Source organism: Cavia porcellus, unplaced genomic scaffold (genome assembly GCF_034190915.1).
Source record: "Cavia porcellus strain 051 isolate PalLab524CR breed Dunkin Hartley unplaced genomic scaffold, mCavPor4.1 scaffold_27, whole genome shotgun sequence".
NCBI classification, from domain to species: domain Eukaryota; kingdom Metazoa; phylum Chordata; class Mammalia; order Rodentia; family Caviidae; genus Cavia; species Cavia porcellus.
The window spans coordinates 24,137,709-24,153,811 of NW_026947510.1; positions in this window are offsets into that span (position 1 = coordinate 24,137,709).

The window sequence follows — 16,103 nt, forward strand, 5'->3', positions numbered from 1 at the left end:
AACAGCAGTGCCTTCCAGGTCTACAGTGGCTGGGACCACAGCAGGACTATACCTGTGACAGTTTGACTGAGCACTTGTTCCTGCTGTCTGCTTTCAGATACAGACTTTCATCATGGGTTTCTTTGTTTGCTTGGACACACACACAAACACATATGTACAAAGACATATGCACACATATATACAAGCGATTAAGAGTCTACTGGCTATTGTAGTCATCTAAGGAATGTTAGAGTCTGTAGCTGGCTTAAGACAAGGTACAGCCTGAATGAATATCTTTAGACCTATTTTTCAAATAAAGCATTGCATTGTGATTGACAGATTCATAAAAACATGTCACATTGTGGGATGATTAACTTTAGGGGATTCAGTTGCTAGAAAATATTCAGCTAGAATTACCTGTCTTCAGACACCTTGCAATGAAAAGAAAATCCTCTTGTTGGTGTACTTTTTATAACACTGCTTTAAAAGGTTATCTCATTCAAATGCAATGTCTCATTAGGAGTTAAATGCTATAACTGCCTGACCACACACACACAGAAAGAAAAGATACTACTTTAAAATAACATGTTGCCATGGCAGCACAAAAATGTTAAGGTGTGACTGTTCCTCTTAGAAATGAACATACTACCACAATGACTTCAACTTCTGTGGTGAGAAATCACAAGTCACTCGTGGAAATTGAGAAGCCCTCACCAGATGGTGGAGCAGATAGCTGTTTTCTTAAAGCTTTACAGTAAAATATTATATGACAGAGCACAAGAAAACATAGTACTCTAAAAAAGCAATTGGATGAAATCTGTCATTTTAAAAATGTAAAGTTGCAAAGGACTCTCCATGTCTTAAGGAAAATAATGGAGAGGAAATATCAAGGCACTGTGGTTTTCTTGAATAGTTCCAGCTCATATACAACAGAAGCCATTTTTAAGGAAAGCCAAATTCATACACATTTATAGAAATAATTTGCTTTCGATTTGCAAGGAAATCTTGAAGCCACATGTGCTTTTTGGAGCTGTCAGTTCAGGATAATGTCTAGAGTATCTTTAAGAAAATGTAATCCTTAAATTAGATCTACTCGAAACAGCAGATAACTGGTAATACAAAGTTAGCAGAAAGGAAAAAAAGCAACTTCCTCTAACCACTGGCCCTCCCCTTCCAACCCCCCCCCCCCCGTAAAGTAAAGTAAAATGACTCTATGTCCTTTTATCAACAGGGTTGTGAGCAACCAAGAATGTGCTGATCATTTCAGAGATAATGAGAAATTACTTGTCTTGGTTCACTATTTAAAAATATAAAACTGACAATTACAGATGGAAACTGTTCTGAGATTTAAGGAAAGAAGGGCATAAAATAAGAGCCCACAGACTTCCAAGTTCTGAGTATGCTGTGGGCAATTTAGCCCATGCAATTCTGATTCCAGACAAAAAGAGTCAGTGTGTTTATAGGGCATAGTGCACTGGTGGAGAGGGAGTGCTGTGGGTTTGGGTTTGGTTCTAATCCAGTCCCAAGAGGCTCCCAAGGTCTGTGTGTGTATAAAGAGACCACAGCTATCAATGCCTGAGACTTCATGGTCTCACAATACCATCCGTAAGTTTCCTTTACAAAATAGATGGTCTGTCAGGTAGAAATTTGTGCCAATGTCTGGCAAGAAATGTCACATCTAATTGCTGAAATTGGAAAACTTTATTATTTGAATTGGTTCGAGTCAGGATGGATGACTCAGTCAATATTTAATTGCTGATTTAAAGAATCCTTTCCCATTTATTTTGAGCACATTTCAGCGGTAGAAGCGCTGTTCTCAAAAATAGCCAATTATCTGAAAATATATTCCTAGTGTGCAAAAAGCTTTAGTTTTATATATGTAAATTTGTGCCACTGTTTTAAACATTGGTCCTGAAATATTATTTTTGATTTTCAGTTTTTACTGTGCAAGTACAAAGTCCTACTACACAAAGATAAACTTTTGCTAGCCCTGATCATAAAGAGAAAAAAAAAAAGTTTTGAAATTAGTAAAATCTTCAAAAACAAAATCGTACCTTTTAAAATGTGCCAAAAGTTTATCTGAGCAAAAGTAAGTTTTCAGTTAATAGTCATATTGATATTCAGTGTTAAGAAGTGTTTCTAACTAGACTCAAATACTACAATCCATGCCCTTCAATGTTAAACTTATTTTCTTTTACTGAAATATTACCCACTTGATTTTCATGCTAGGAATTTGCTCCTAATTCCTAGAAAACATGAAATAAACTCACACCATTACTGTTCATTTCATACTTTTCTCCAAAGAAAATGTATCATTTAGAAAACAAACATTGTTGCCTCGTGATAAGGGTTATTTTTTTCAAATGAGCCAACACGACGGAATAAAATATATGATCTGAGTGGCTGAGGCTGACTCACTTCCTGTTTCAATAACAAGAATGTCATCAGCTAAACTCTTAACTAGCACAGTTTGTCACTGTGTATGTGCCTTTATTTGTACGTGTTGCCAGAAGGTTCTTAGGGAAAATATACTCATCACTTTAATACCAAAAAAGAAACTTTCAGTGAGCCCTTTTGGCTATGCCTGTTGCCTTGTGTATTATTTATGCTGTAACGGATGCTTGCCTAATGGAGGGAGAATGCTTGCCCAGCTGCATAAAATGGTACCATAATTCTGTCCAGGGAACTCATAATTTACTCATGCCACTAAAAGGCTAACACTAGTGTGCAGTGGTTTCCAAGATTGAGTAGTGTGCTCTGCTGGCATAATAAAACATCAGAGCCAAGCATAAAAAAGATCTGAATTTTTGCACGGGCTTACTAAGTGCTTGATCTTGTAATTCCATATCACTTTTAAAAAACCATCGTATTGAATAACATGATTTTTAAAAAAAAATTTCTCCCAGTGACAATTTTTAGAATTCTTTTCCTAAAATCACAAAACTGAGTTGGCATCCTTTCTTGGTCAGTTCCCTGAATTTAGAACATTGTCCCCTGAGACCCACGAAACTGATTTCAAGTGACTCATCCACGTGAGTCACCAAAGCCTGCCCTCAGGAAGGGATGCTTATCTACGGCCTTGCTGCTACCATTTTTGCAAATTGCTGTAATTCGGTTGCTGAAGAGTCAGACTCTTAGTGTTCCAGGTCACGTCAGCTCCGAGACATCAGCCAGGGTTCTGGAGACACACTCGAGGGATTGGGAGGAAGACGTACACCCTCAAAACTGACTTCTAAAATATCCAGGCTATCTCTGAGGTTTACGTGGTTTGGGACGGATTCCCAAGCGTTCCGTAAGCATGTCAGGAATCTTCTAGTTCTTACCTGAGGGAAGCCACCCTGATGACTCATCAGGTGTGACATTCCCCTTCCAGTCAGAATGAGACAACATCCGACAAAGGGAAGAGGGACTTTCCTGCAGCTGAAGGGGAAACTTAGACAAAATTGGAGCTGTGTATTTGCCCCAGCTTTGAAATGTTGCTGTCTCTTTGGAAGCATCTGGACCTTAACAATTTCTCTTTTTAAATCCTTGTAGAGAATTACATTATGGCCACGTTTCTCCTCCAAGAGTAACTTAAACACTCATAGTCTAGCTACAAGGGCTTCATTCTGTTGTAATAATTAACATCTTATTTGCATTCGGTACATTTCTAAATTCAACTTAGGTGCCTAATCTGGAGATAGGCAATGTGTAATTGCGAAGTAAATATTTGCCCTCGGTAATAAGGAATGAATAAAGTGGGCATGGCTTTTTCCTCCTTGCAGCCAGGGCTGCCCGTTGTGTGAGTAGTGTGTGACTGCAGCTGATCCAGTTACACCCATAGCTGTCCCCTTCTAGCTTCATGTCCCGTGTACTTACGCCTGGCTCTGGCATGCCATGGTTACTCTGCTTGCAGTTTGGACTCAGTTCTATCAACACTGTTGAGGCCTGCTTCTGTGTAATTTCTGAAAACATTAGGAATGCCCCATTTCTGCTAAAGTCTGAAGCTCCTGCAGGAGGAATCTTCAGCTATTATAAAAACAGGAGATAAACCCATAGTCTACACATGGCTACAAGCATATTTCTGTCTCAATTAGGCATTATCTAGGAGTGTTGAAATGGAATTGGGCCAAGGTGAAGGTTTCTATCCCTCAGAAAATGACCAGTTCTTCTCTAGCAGTCTGAAGCATTTTGGAGCTCCAGATCCCATGACAAACATGAGAAGTATAAAGCCCACTCCTGAGTTGTTTTGGTTTATCAAGAGTCTCTGGGCAGGGTATAACTGGGACTGGCTAAAATCATGCCAGCTATTCAAACAGGTAGCCGTCTCCAACCTGTGCTGCGCTGCGAGGCCCTCTCCCTGCTAAGTCTATTCTGTGCTTTTGTCCTCCTACCACAGACTGATAGATGACTGCATGTTACCTTCATATTCCATTCTACATTTTCAAATATACCTGGCTAAATCCTTCCTTTAGAATCACTTTCGGAGCTTTCAATCCCCAAGCCCTTTCATAGCCTTAACTCTGCTCCAGATTTGAACACGGACCCCTAGGCACAGTTCCTCCTTCCAGCTGGAATGTGAGGTGCGTCTTCCTCCTCCTGCCCTGCTTCTTTCCTGGCTTGTGCTTCCCACTGCCCTGTGCTATTCTGAGGTCTTGCCCCACAGGGCAGGCCTTGCCTCCTTTGGCTTCTTTTCCTGGCCATTCCAGATATGATGGAACTTTCTGTTTGCAATGTCTGCAGTGCCCATTTCTGTACTGTTGGTTTGAGAATTACACTGTGATTTACACTTTGAGTTTCAATTGAGGCTAAAACAATTGTTTCCCTATTGGCCTACACATACCTGTGTCCCTGGTATGGCAAAGGAGCTACCTCGCTGTGTGACCAGGGACTCATTTGCCTCTCTACACTATTTGAAGTATAAGAACATGAAAACGAACTCGGAGAACTCTCGTGGATGTCAAGGGCCTGATAGGATGCTAACATGCCACAAATGCTCAGGAAATATCTCTTACCAACTCCTGAAGATCACAAGAGGAGTCAGCTCATTAGTCCCTCACGGAAGACAGCCCTGCCCAGGTGCTATTATTAGAATCTCTGATTTGGAGTTCTGAACTTAGGTGTCTGACAGGGGCTTCTAGCCCCCTGTGTCACTCAGTAGTGACAAATTAAAATAAAAGATCCTGGCAAATGATTAGCAGCCACTCCTGCTGCTGTGGTCATAAACCCTGTTGCTATTTTAGGACTAGTATTGTTCAAGCTGGATTTAGTTTTCCTTTGCAGTCTATTTTGGCACTGACCTGCTCTAACAGAGCAGGCTTCACACGGTGTGATGGGCCAGTGGTCTTTGTCCAAGTTTACTCAGTGAGGATGTCACCAACAGGAAAAAATAAAAGAAGAGAGAACTTGAAAAACTCCTCTTTCATTTAGAGTCTTTAAATTTTTTTAAACAAAGAAATGTCTTAAAAAGTATGCTTTTATTCGTAAAGCTAAAAGAATTTGGATTTATATAGTAATGTGAATTATTGAAAAAAGGAATTGTAAAGATCATCCTACAGTTTGCACACTCTGTCTCTTTCTCTCAACACACACACACTCTGTCTTTACACACACACACACACACACACACACACACACACACACACACTATCTCAGCATCTCTCTGTATCTGTATGTCTGTGTGTATGTATCTGGGTAAATACACAGGTATGTGTGTACTGTATATGTGTTTGTATCTGTCTGTGTCTCTATGTCCCTCTATTAGTACTGTGTCTGTGTGTATACCTGTGTGTGCCTATGGATGTATGCATGCTTGTGTCTCTGTGTGCATGTGTCTCTATTAGCCTTCATCTCCTTACCTATTTCTGAGTGGGATAGGTCTTTGATTCCTAAGAAATAGTGTCTTCTCCCATTTACTAATGAAGTGTGTCCATGCAGTGTAACCACAATGTAAGTTTAGAGGATTAACATCTTGTAATAGCTCAGAGTTATTTTTGTCAACTCTTGCTCATCAGTCCAAAAATTCACTGTCCTGCAGGAGCAGGCACATACTTTTCTGTTATGGGACAGGAAATCATCAGCTTTTATTCTTGTGTCTTCATTACTAAACTGTGTCAATAATGTGAGCATGACAGGTGACAGCTTTGGCTCCAGATTCCAGTGTTTGTGCCCCTCAGACCCTCCGCACTGGATTACACAGAGAATGAGGGGCTGTTGAGGAGCTTTGGCTGTGTCACACACACTTGATGCCAAATATGAACGTCTACCTTCCTGCTCTTCAGGTCAGAGTGTTATTCATTGGCCACTTGGAGTTGCTCTGAAGGGAGAAGCAGGGTCATTGTCACTTCCAGGAGATAGCTCCACCAAGCTAGAACACTTCCAGGTTTGTGGTATGACTGTTACCTCACACAGCGTTGGCCACGGCCTTGAGATAGCAGAGGGGTCAGTCTAGAGGGTGTCACAGGAGAAAACTGAACAAGTTTGTGTCTCTATCAGAATCTGTCAGCAGCCCAGCCCTGGATGACTCGGTTTACAGGAAATGCAGTCCCAGGTGAAGCAACCTTTGGCAACAACTCCAGACTTTCAGTTCAGAGAATGGTGAGTACCAGGGAGTGGACGGTAACATCATTGCAAAGGCATTGCCTGGCTTTGAAATGAGCATGCGTGTTCAGAGTTGCCTAGTGCATCCACACTGAAGAAGACTATGTCTCTGGATATTTATGGGCAGCTTTTTGATAAACAAGTGTCCTAAAAAAAGCTCATGTGTGTGATTCCCCTTAGAAAAGACAGCACAGTTTCTCCATGTGCATTGCAATCCTACTTTCACTTAAACTTTCCCAGAAGATATTGTTAGGAGTGAAAATCCAAAATTAGCTCTAGGCCAAAAGTGAAAGGTTTTGACAGCCACTCTAAGATGTTTTACATTTTTGAAGCCATATATGGATAAAAGTAATGATTTCCCCAGGAGGAGGGAGGAAAAGGGAACTACACAATGAAAAATGTTCAAAAATTTTAAGCTTTTCATATGTGAATGAGTTCCAACTCCCAAAACTTACCGAATAAACTTCTAGGTAGCTTTTACATTTGCTTTCAATAAAAATTTATCTGAAATGCTTTACCAACTTTTACAGCTAAATCAGGAAACATTGTTTCTACCAATTACTATTTAACAGTCGGCTAGCATTTCACTTCTGTATGGGTTCCCTTTTCATAACTAAAAACTAGTGAAAATTTAATTGATTTTTGATGATAATCTCTAATAGCACTATTCTCTACATTTATGCCTTAAAGCAATTTCGTATTTGCAAATTGCTTCTGTAATCCTTATAGCTCATTACATAACTTACTTACCTCAAAGAGTAAATTAAATTCTTACTAATGTAAAGTGCTTTTACCATTTCACTGTAAACACAAACATGTCAGTAAATGCACAGAAAATTATTTCAATGGATACTTATCAGTGCTCATTACTAAATGTCCCTCAGTATTATTTCTAACATAACAGTTTTGGAGTGGATTTTGGAATTAAATTATGGCATTTACCTGCATGCCCTCAGTGGAGCTAATCATCAGAGCTGTCAGCTGACCCCTCTCAAAACCAGCTCTAACTCGTATGAGAGACCAGACACGACTTTAAGTCTGGTATTTTGAGGGAACTCACAGGAGTCTCTAACATTTAACAACCACTTGAGCATTTTACTGTGGAACAGCATTTGAGAACAATAAAACCCTTCTTAATGAGAAACCAAAACTCCAATTTCAAAAACATTAGTGAGCAAAAAGCAATAGAGGCAGACCTGAATTTGAGTAAACCCAGGATTCAAAATTCTGCAAAGAATGTCCGCACAGCAGAGTTATGATCACTAATATTACTAAGATATTTTTAAAAATTTCTAAAGTGATAGTATGTTCAGGATTGCTTTCCAGATGGCTAACTACTTTGCAGGAACTGGAGAAGAAAGTCACAGCCGTAAAGGACACAGATGTAGTGCAAGCTTAACGTTGTCCTGCGGCTGTGAGGCACCACATGCCGGGATTCTTCCTTAGGAAACGGTGGGTGGAAAGGAATGCCGCGGCATTTTGGCCAGTTTCTCTCCTTCTGCTGTCAGTTCTGGTGATGTTAGAAATCATCTATTGGAGACTCCAGCATAGAAGTGAAGGATGGACTCAGTGGTCAAGAGAAAATTTCCTGACCTCATGTCCTCTCACTTAGACAACTTCCATTTGTTTTATAACACAATTGAGCCTCAAGTCCACTGCAGGAAGTGCCACGTCTCAAAGATCCCGCGGAAGTCTTAGGAATGGCAGGGCTTTCCTGCTGTTTTTAAAAAATATTTTATTAGTCACATTCATCATGGGAAATTTGTACATAATATATAGTACACACGTTATATATTTGTACATGTTATATCTTCATTATTTTTCCCTACTCCTCTCCCTTCCCTTTAATTCCCCTTTTCCTTTACAAAGCTTGGTTTGTACTTTGTCCTTCCATGCTTCGCTGTGTTTTAAACCCCTGTTCCCTCCGTTCCTTTCTCTTGCTCCCCTTCCCATCTGAATATTTTCTTCTTACTGCTTCCTGGCATTAGCCCTTTAGTCACTGTGCATCGCCTGCCTGCCTGCAGCCTCCTCCTGCTTCTGGCTGGGAGAGCCTCACCCCGGCCCTGTGCACCTCCCTGGCTGCTTACTCTGTTCTCCGCTCCGTGCCTGGTGTGTCTTCTCTCCGGCAGCTGTCCCTCTGTGGTGGTCACCTGCTGCATTGCCCTCCAGTTGGAGCCCCACTGTGTCTGTGTCTGCTTCCTGGGCCAGGCACTCCAGAGACCATTACCGCTTTCCTATTCTCAAAGGTGGCTGACGGTGGTTGTTGCAGTTAGGGCCTAGGGAAGAGCGCACAACTTACAATTCACCTAGAGAAATCACTCCTAAAATTCATCTGAAACCAGAAGAGACCTAGAACAGCTAAGACAATTCTAAGCAGCAAAGGCAAGGCAGGACACATCATAATCCCTGATTTGAAGTTATGCTACAAAGCTACTGTAATAAAATCAACAAAGTACTGGAATAAAAACAGATCTGAAGATCAATGGAATAGCCTAGAAGATACAACCACAACTACAAACACACTCAACAACCTTATCTTTGATAAAGGGGCCAAACAAGTTCACTGGAAGAACGACAGTCTCTTTAATAAATGGTGCTGAAAAACCTGGCTCTCCATTTGCCGAAAACTAAAGCTAGACCCATGCCTATCACCATGTACTAAATTAAAATCTAAATAGATCAAAGATCTGAATATTAAAACAGAAACTCTAAATCTGTTGGAAAACAAAGTAGTAAAAATCTTGAAGACGTAGGGATAGGTGAGAATTCATGAACAGGAATCAAACTGCACAGGAACTACTTCCCAAAATCAATAGCTGGGATCACGTCTTATTAAAAAGCCTCTGCATGTCAAAAGGAATCTCCAGCATAGTGAAAAGAAAACCCACAAACTGGGAAAAAAATCTTAGATAACTGTCCCTCAGACAAAGGACTTCTGTCTAAAACATAATAAAGAACTTAAAAAAATCAGACTCCCGAAATTCAAGGACCCAATCCAAAAATGGGCATCTGATGAACACAGTTCTCAGATGAAGAAATACAAATGGCAAATAAATACATGAAACAATGTTCATCATCGTTAGTCATTAGAAAAATGCAAATTAAAACCACACTGAGATTCCATCTCCAGAAAGAATGGCCAGGATCAAGAAAACTACCAACAACAAATGCGAGAGAGGCTGTGGGGAAAAAGGAACTCTCCTACACTGTTGGTGGGAGTGTAGACTGGTACAACCTTTGTGGAGGTCAGTCTGGAGATTTCTCAAAAAGCTGGGATTGCAAGTCCCATTTGTTCCAGCTATTCCACTTCTAGGCATATTCCCAGAAGAACTGAAAGCATCATACCACAGTGATATATGTGCACCCATGTTTATAGCTGCACAATTTGTAATAGCCTGATCTTGGAAACTACCTAAGTGTCCATCAGCTGAGGAATGGATAAAAACAGTTGTGGTGTTTTTATACAATGGAGTACTACTCAGCTATAAAGAATGATCACATTGAGATATTTATAAATAAAGGGGTGCAACTTGAGACCATGCTCAGAAGAAAAATAAATCAAAATCACATGTATATATACTGTATAGTCTCCCTAGTGTAAGAAATAGTAAAAGTACATAAGAGTTTATGGTAATCATGATTCCCCATTACGTTGCTTTGAAGCCTTATAATGATTGCATTCATTAGTTAGAATGGGTTTATTTTGGTTTGTTGGATTTTATTATCTGTGATGGTGTGAACAGCTATTTAGAAGAAAACAAGTCATTATAATATCCAGTGCTGATTAATATCGTCTTACTTTGAAGTCCTACCATGCTTTTGTTGTTCTATTTCCATTGGTTCTATGATGTTGTATCTTAATGGATTGTATTATGTGTGATAGTATAAACAAATTTTCTATGGAAAATGAGATAATAGAATAGCCATTGTTCATTTTCTGTTATTTGGTTCTGAATGTCCTGTAATACTTTCATTCTCTTGAATGGTTTTATACTGTTTTGTTATGTTTGATATGCATGTATGTTATATCATTTGTTATGTTTGATATGTATATAAGTTATGCTCAACTATTTCAAAGAAAGAGACATCATGGTAGTTACTGTTAATTACGGGTTGTCTTCTGGTGAAATACTGTCTTGCTTACATTGTTCTGTTCTGATCTGCTTTGTTATGTTCTGTTTTATCTTAATCTCTTTAAAATAAAAAAAAATTACAGATCACAAAGTTCCTGGTACAAAAAAGAGATTTCCCTTGTATTCTTTAAATTCAACATAGACAGAATTTTTAAAAAAGATTTTTAGAAATCTAAGTTCTTCTCCTTAAGGTAGAGTTAATAACTGTTAAAATTTGATTCAGAGAGCCCAGTGGTTTGTATCTCTTTGGTAGACATTGTATAGTACTCTATAAAAGTAAGTTTCACTTATTTCTGGTATTTGTGACAGCTAGAAATAGGTATATGAGCCCACCAATTCTTCCTATGTGAAGAGGAAACAAAAAATCACATTTATTGATCAGTAAACATGTACTGAGCATTTTTCAGTAAGTAAAATCATAGAAAGTTACAAAGTCTAAAAAAGTCTGAAAAATTCTGGAGAAGATTCCAAATGCATGTAACTTTTTTTGTTTACTATTTTAAATTGTATTTTTATTAGTATATGTTTGTCACAAGTGTTATTACTTTCCTCATAGGGAATGTATACCAGTACATACTATATCTTAGTTATTGGGAGATATTAAGCAAATTTTCAAATCAGAAGGGGACTTAAGGGAGAGGGGATGGAGCAAGGGAAAGAAGCATTAGTGCAGACTTTTAAAAGAACAATAAACATGTGAGCATGTATAACATGCATGATATTTTGATCAAATATTGGGACAAATGATTAACTTTGGCTCCTCCTTAAAGAGACGGTGCATAAGCTGAGATCCTAAAGATCACATGACCTTGCTGTGCATGGTTTTCCCGTGCACGCTGATTGTCCTGTATAGTCACATGGCCAGTATGTGTGTGATTTCAGGTATGTTTCACACAGAATCGTCTAGATCGGTGATGGCAATCCTTTAGAGCTCTCACTAAACAACCAGCTGGCTGAGACGTGCATGCTGCAGATTCACCACATGGCTCTAGATTGCTTTTGTGTCCATTTTATTCTTGGATGCCTCACATCTTCATCAGTAACACTTTTCATGTTTGCAGTGATCCTCCAGCAAGACAGTGGCCACCTCAGCAGCCTAGAACATGTCTGCTTTCAGGCTTTAGCGTGAGGAAGTGTCTTCTCTCCGAAATTGTGACTTGGTTGAGGCTTACCCTATAGTACATATTCAACCTCCTATTGGTCTTCTTGATAATTTTACTTCACAAATTAATTTTAAAAACTCTTTTCCCACAAATATGAAACTTATAGGTATGTGAGCTAGCATTTCTTTTGATTTTTCAGAGATCGGGCTACTCATGCTCTTCATTGACAAAGGGGTGGGATTTGCAGCATCTGTGTAGCTAAGATATGGGTGTGCTCACTGCTTATCTGGACTTCTGAATTACGTGCGCAAATTTTTATTTCCTCTGTTCCAATAACTACAGAAAGTCACTCTACTAATTGTTTTAAATTATACTGACATTGGCTTCATTAGTACTCAAAATCTAATGTGCTGAATTGTTACTCATTTTAATGGCTATTCATCCTTGCTCTTGGATTAGTGCTATCAAAATAGTGGCCTTCACCCATGACATCCATCCCAGCTGCCACCTTTCACAGCTCATGAAGTCTCTGTGTGTGTAGCTAGAGAGAATAAGCTGTGGTGAAGAGTCCTTGACTGTGCGCATATAAAGCTTGATTTTAGGCTGTGGTTTGATTTTTCTTTCAAGAGCTCCTATCAGTGGACTCTACAGACCTGCGTTACATAGCACATCAATAGATGTTTATATTCTTCCAGCCCTTTCAAGTGATGAAAGGGAGAAAAGGAGGATAATGGGAACAAAACGAGTTCTCTTTAGCTTTGAATGCATCCATCCTATCCTGTCTTTGTACAGATTCTCTGCGTGACCTTCTGCTTTAGTTGACCTGTTTCTTGGTCATGTGGGGACATCTGGGGTAGCAGACATAGGCTGTCACAGAAAACTAGCTGCGGGAATAATATATTCCACTGTGATGAAAGTTTGACCCATGCGTTTTTGTTTTAGCATTTTCTGGAGCAGATTAAAATTCATTTACCTTCCTAAAAGTCTCCGAGGTTCAGACAGCTTAATAGGCTTGAACTGTTTAAACCTCTGGGTATAATCTGTACTCCTGAATGAAACAGGAGCAAAACATACTTCTGACACCATCCTCAGATAGAAATGAGAGGTATATTCTTGTTTTAGGTAGTTGGAATGTGCTCACATACTCTTTGTTCATCTTTCCCTAAAAAAATAGAACCTAATTCTGCCCTGCCTAAGTGTGGGCAGGATTTAATGACTCACTGTGAATGAGAGGAGAGGAATGGAGTGACTAAGTGTGCCTGTGAGACTAGGTCTTAGAAGGCACATGGTGCTTCCTTAGCTTGTGATGACTCCCTCTGGGGGAAACAGTTGCCATGTTGTGAGACCACTGAAGGCATCCTTAGAACTGAAGCCTCTGCAAAGCCACATGAGTGAGTCACATCCCTACACCCTGTGCTCAACCTTGAGAGAAATCCTGAGTCATTCTAATCTGCTTAGCTGCCCTGCCAATAGAAACCATGAAAAATTTCTTTAAAAATATGTGTTAAGCCACTAGGTTTTGGCATGCTTTGTTACACAATAATGGATAAAAAACACTCCTACTGTTATAATGTAGAGATGTGGACAGAAATTCTAGTAATTTGTTCTCATTTACTTGACAGCAATTTTGGATATTTTGGAAAGACATGCAAATAAATTTATCTTATACTGATTAAAACTGCATCACTTGCTAACCTAAGACTATATGTGGCAAGGATGTTACTGTTCTCTCTTGGTAGAGTGTCATCATACCACTCCACATGCTTACTTTTTCTACAGGAAGAGTGTATTTTTGTCTAGACAGCATTGATAGGCCCATGTACCCCATGTATCCTGCATGATTGAAGGTAAAAAGATGATTTATCAGTATCTTTTCATCCCTAACACAAACAGGAAAAGGGATTATCTTTGCATAAAAGAATTCAGAGGAAGACAGAAGCACCTTTGTAAACTATAAGTCAGCCAGATGTATCTAATAACGATGGAGGTGACTTACAAACTCTCGTTGTTTGCTCATTTGCTTCAAGTCATACTTTGATGATCCTCATCTAGTCTCTACCTCCAAGTTGTTTAGCTCATGTCAGCAAATGGTAACTAGCTACCAAACATACCTCAAATGAGAAACAAATGTCAATATTTACTTAAGGGTGTCTAGCTAAGCCCCTTCAAGCCCAAAACTATCGACTGAATACAATTGGGATGAAGCAGGGGCTTAATGGAAGTTTGTGGATAAAACAAAAGGCATTTCACAACTCAATTAAAAAATCTAGATAATAATTCTTATATAATATAGAAAAGTTAGTAAAGGTAAAAAAGGGAGGATAGGAGAAGTAACTCATAGTCACACAACCTGGACGCAGTGGGTGTCTAGTTACTCTCCTCATCGCTGAGACAAAACATCTAACACCCAAAGTGAAAGCGCAAAAGGGTTATTTGGTTCACAGTTGTAGGGGTTTCAGTCCATAGTTGGCCGGCTCCACAGCAGGGCGGCATGGCAGAGGGACAGCACAGAGGAAGGACAGCTCCTGGCAGGCAGAAAGCAAAGGAGAAAGAAATCCACCACCACCGACAAAGCAGCTTCTTGCTTCCGTTTTTATATTCTGTGTAGGCTACCGGGTTGGGATGGGGGCCAAGCCAATTAGTGGACTGATTTAATGACCACACCCTTCATCCCAGCATCACATACTCTAGACCCCGCCACCTCTGAGAAAGCCCACCTGTGACTGCAGAAGGCGTCTCATCCTTGGAGAAAAGCACGGGCAAAGGCACGCACAGGCTGTGCTTCTGCTGTCTGAAGACAACCCGGGGGTAGAGGAACGTTTTGTTGACCTTTACTGATAGACAATGTCATCTATAGAAACAGTGAAACTCAGACTGTTAACAGTTCCATGTACACAACTTTCTCAGTTTTTCTCTATTGAGTTTTTACTTACACAGCTATATATACCTTAGTTTATCAAGATAACGTCTACCGTATTGTTCACAACCTGCTTTATTTCTTTCAAGAATACATCATGTGTATTATCTCATATTCATGAACAAATATCTACCTGTCTGGCTGTGAGAACAATATCATAAACCATTGTATAAATACGTATCCAGTCTATAATGAATAGTGCATCACTAATTGGAAGAAGTAGGTTGGAGTAGAAAGGCTGGATTATAGGATATATATGTTTTTAAGGCTGTTGGAATATTTTGTAAATTACCTTCAAGAAATTTCTATCAGTCAGCAATCATATCAATTGTTATTTGAAGTGGACATACATTTTAATTTTACAATCTGTCAAAATTTGATGATTCAGCACGTGTTTGAAGTTTGAAGCACTGGCATGAGCACCCACCACAATGGTCCTGAGGTCACACAGCATCCTCCGCTGACTTGCTAGCTTACACAGAACCCACTGCCACTGGAATGGGAAGGATGTCCCATCTTATCTGTTACTGTGCCCACTTTTATAAGAGAGAAAGCAAGATTTAGAGGAGTGAGGTGAACTTTTACAAATCAAAAGATTGAAGAGATTGATTCTGAAGCCAGAGAGAACTGCTCGATGCTCCACTTCCTCTTCTAGCTCATATTCTCCCCTCTCCTTGCCATTTGTCCCTAACACAGCAAGACGTTGGCCACGGCTATTCATTATTATGCAAGCTCCAACCACATAGCTGTTCCTGTTTGACAGATTCACTAGAGCACTTAAGCACTGTGTATTTCAAACAGCGGGAAGATTTTGAATATTCCCAGCACAAAGAAATGATAAAGGTTTCTGGTGCTGGACATGCTAATTACCCTGATTTGATCAGCACCCATTGTATACTTGCATCAAAATGTCACCACCAAACCTCCAAAAGGTTTAATTATGTATCAGTTTTGAAAAGTTAAAGATAGGCTCAACTATTTCAAAGAAAGAAACATTATGGTAGCTACTGTTAATATCCGGTTGTCTTGTTGTGAAATGCTGTGTTGCTTACATTGTTCTGTTCTGCTCTGTTTTGTTCTTTCCTCTTTTGTCTTAATCTCTTTAAAATAAAAAAAAAGAAAAAAATTAAAGATATGTTATCACTAGATTTATAGATTTATTTTAAATGCACAGAATATTAGAGTCTTCTAAATGCAAATACTCTTTAGTATTCCAGAAGTTAAGCCCATAGGCTGCTTCTTGATGTGATTTTTGGTTCTGTATATTTAAATAATGCTTGACTGTGTGCTGAAAAAGAGGTCCCGATAACTAGGTGTTTTCCATTCCTGTAAGACAGTCATATGTGCTACAAATAAATATATAGAAGTATCCTCTTTATTTTCTATTTTTTG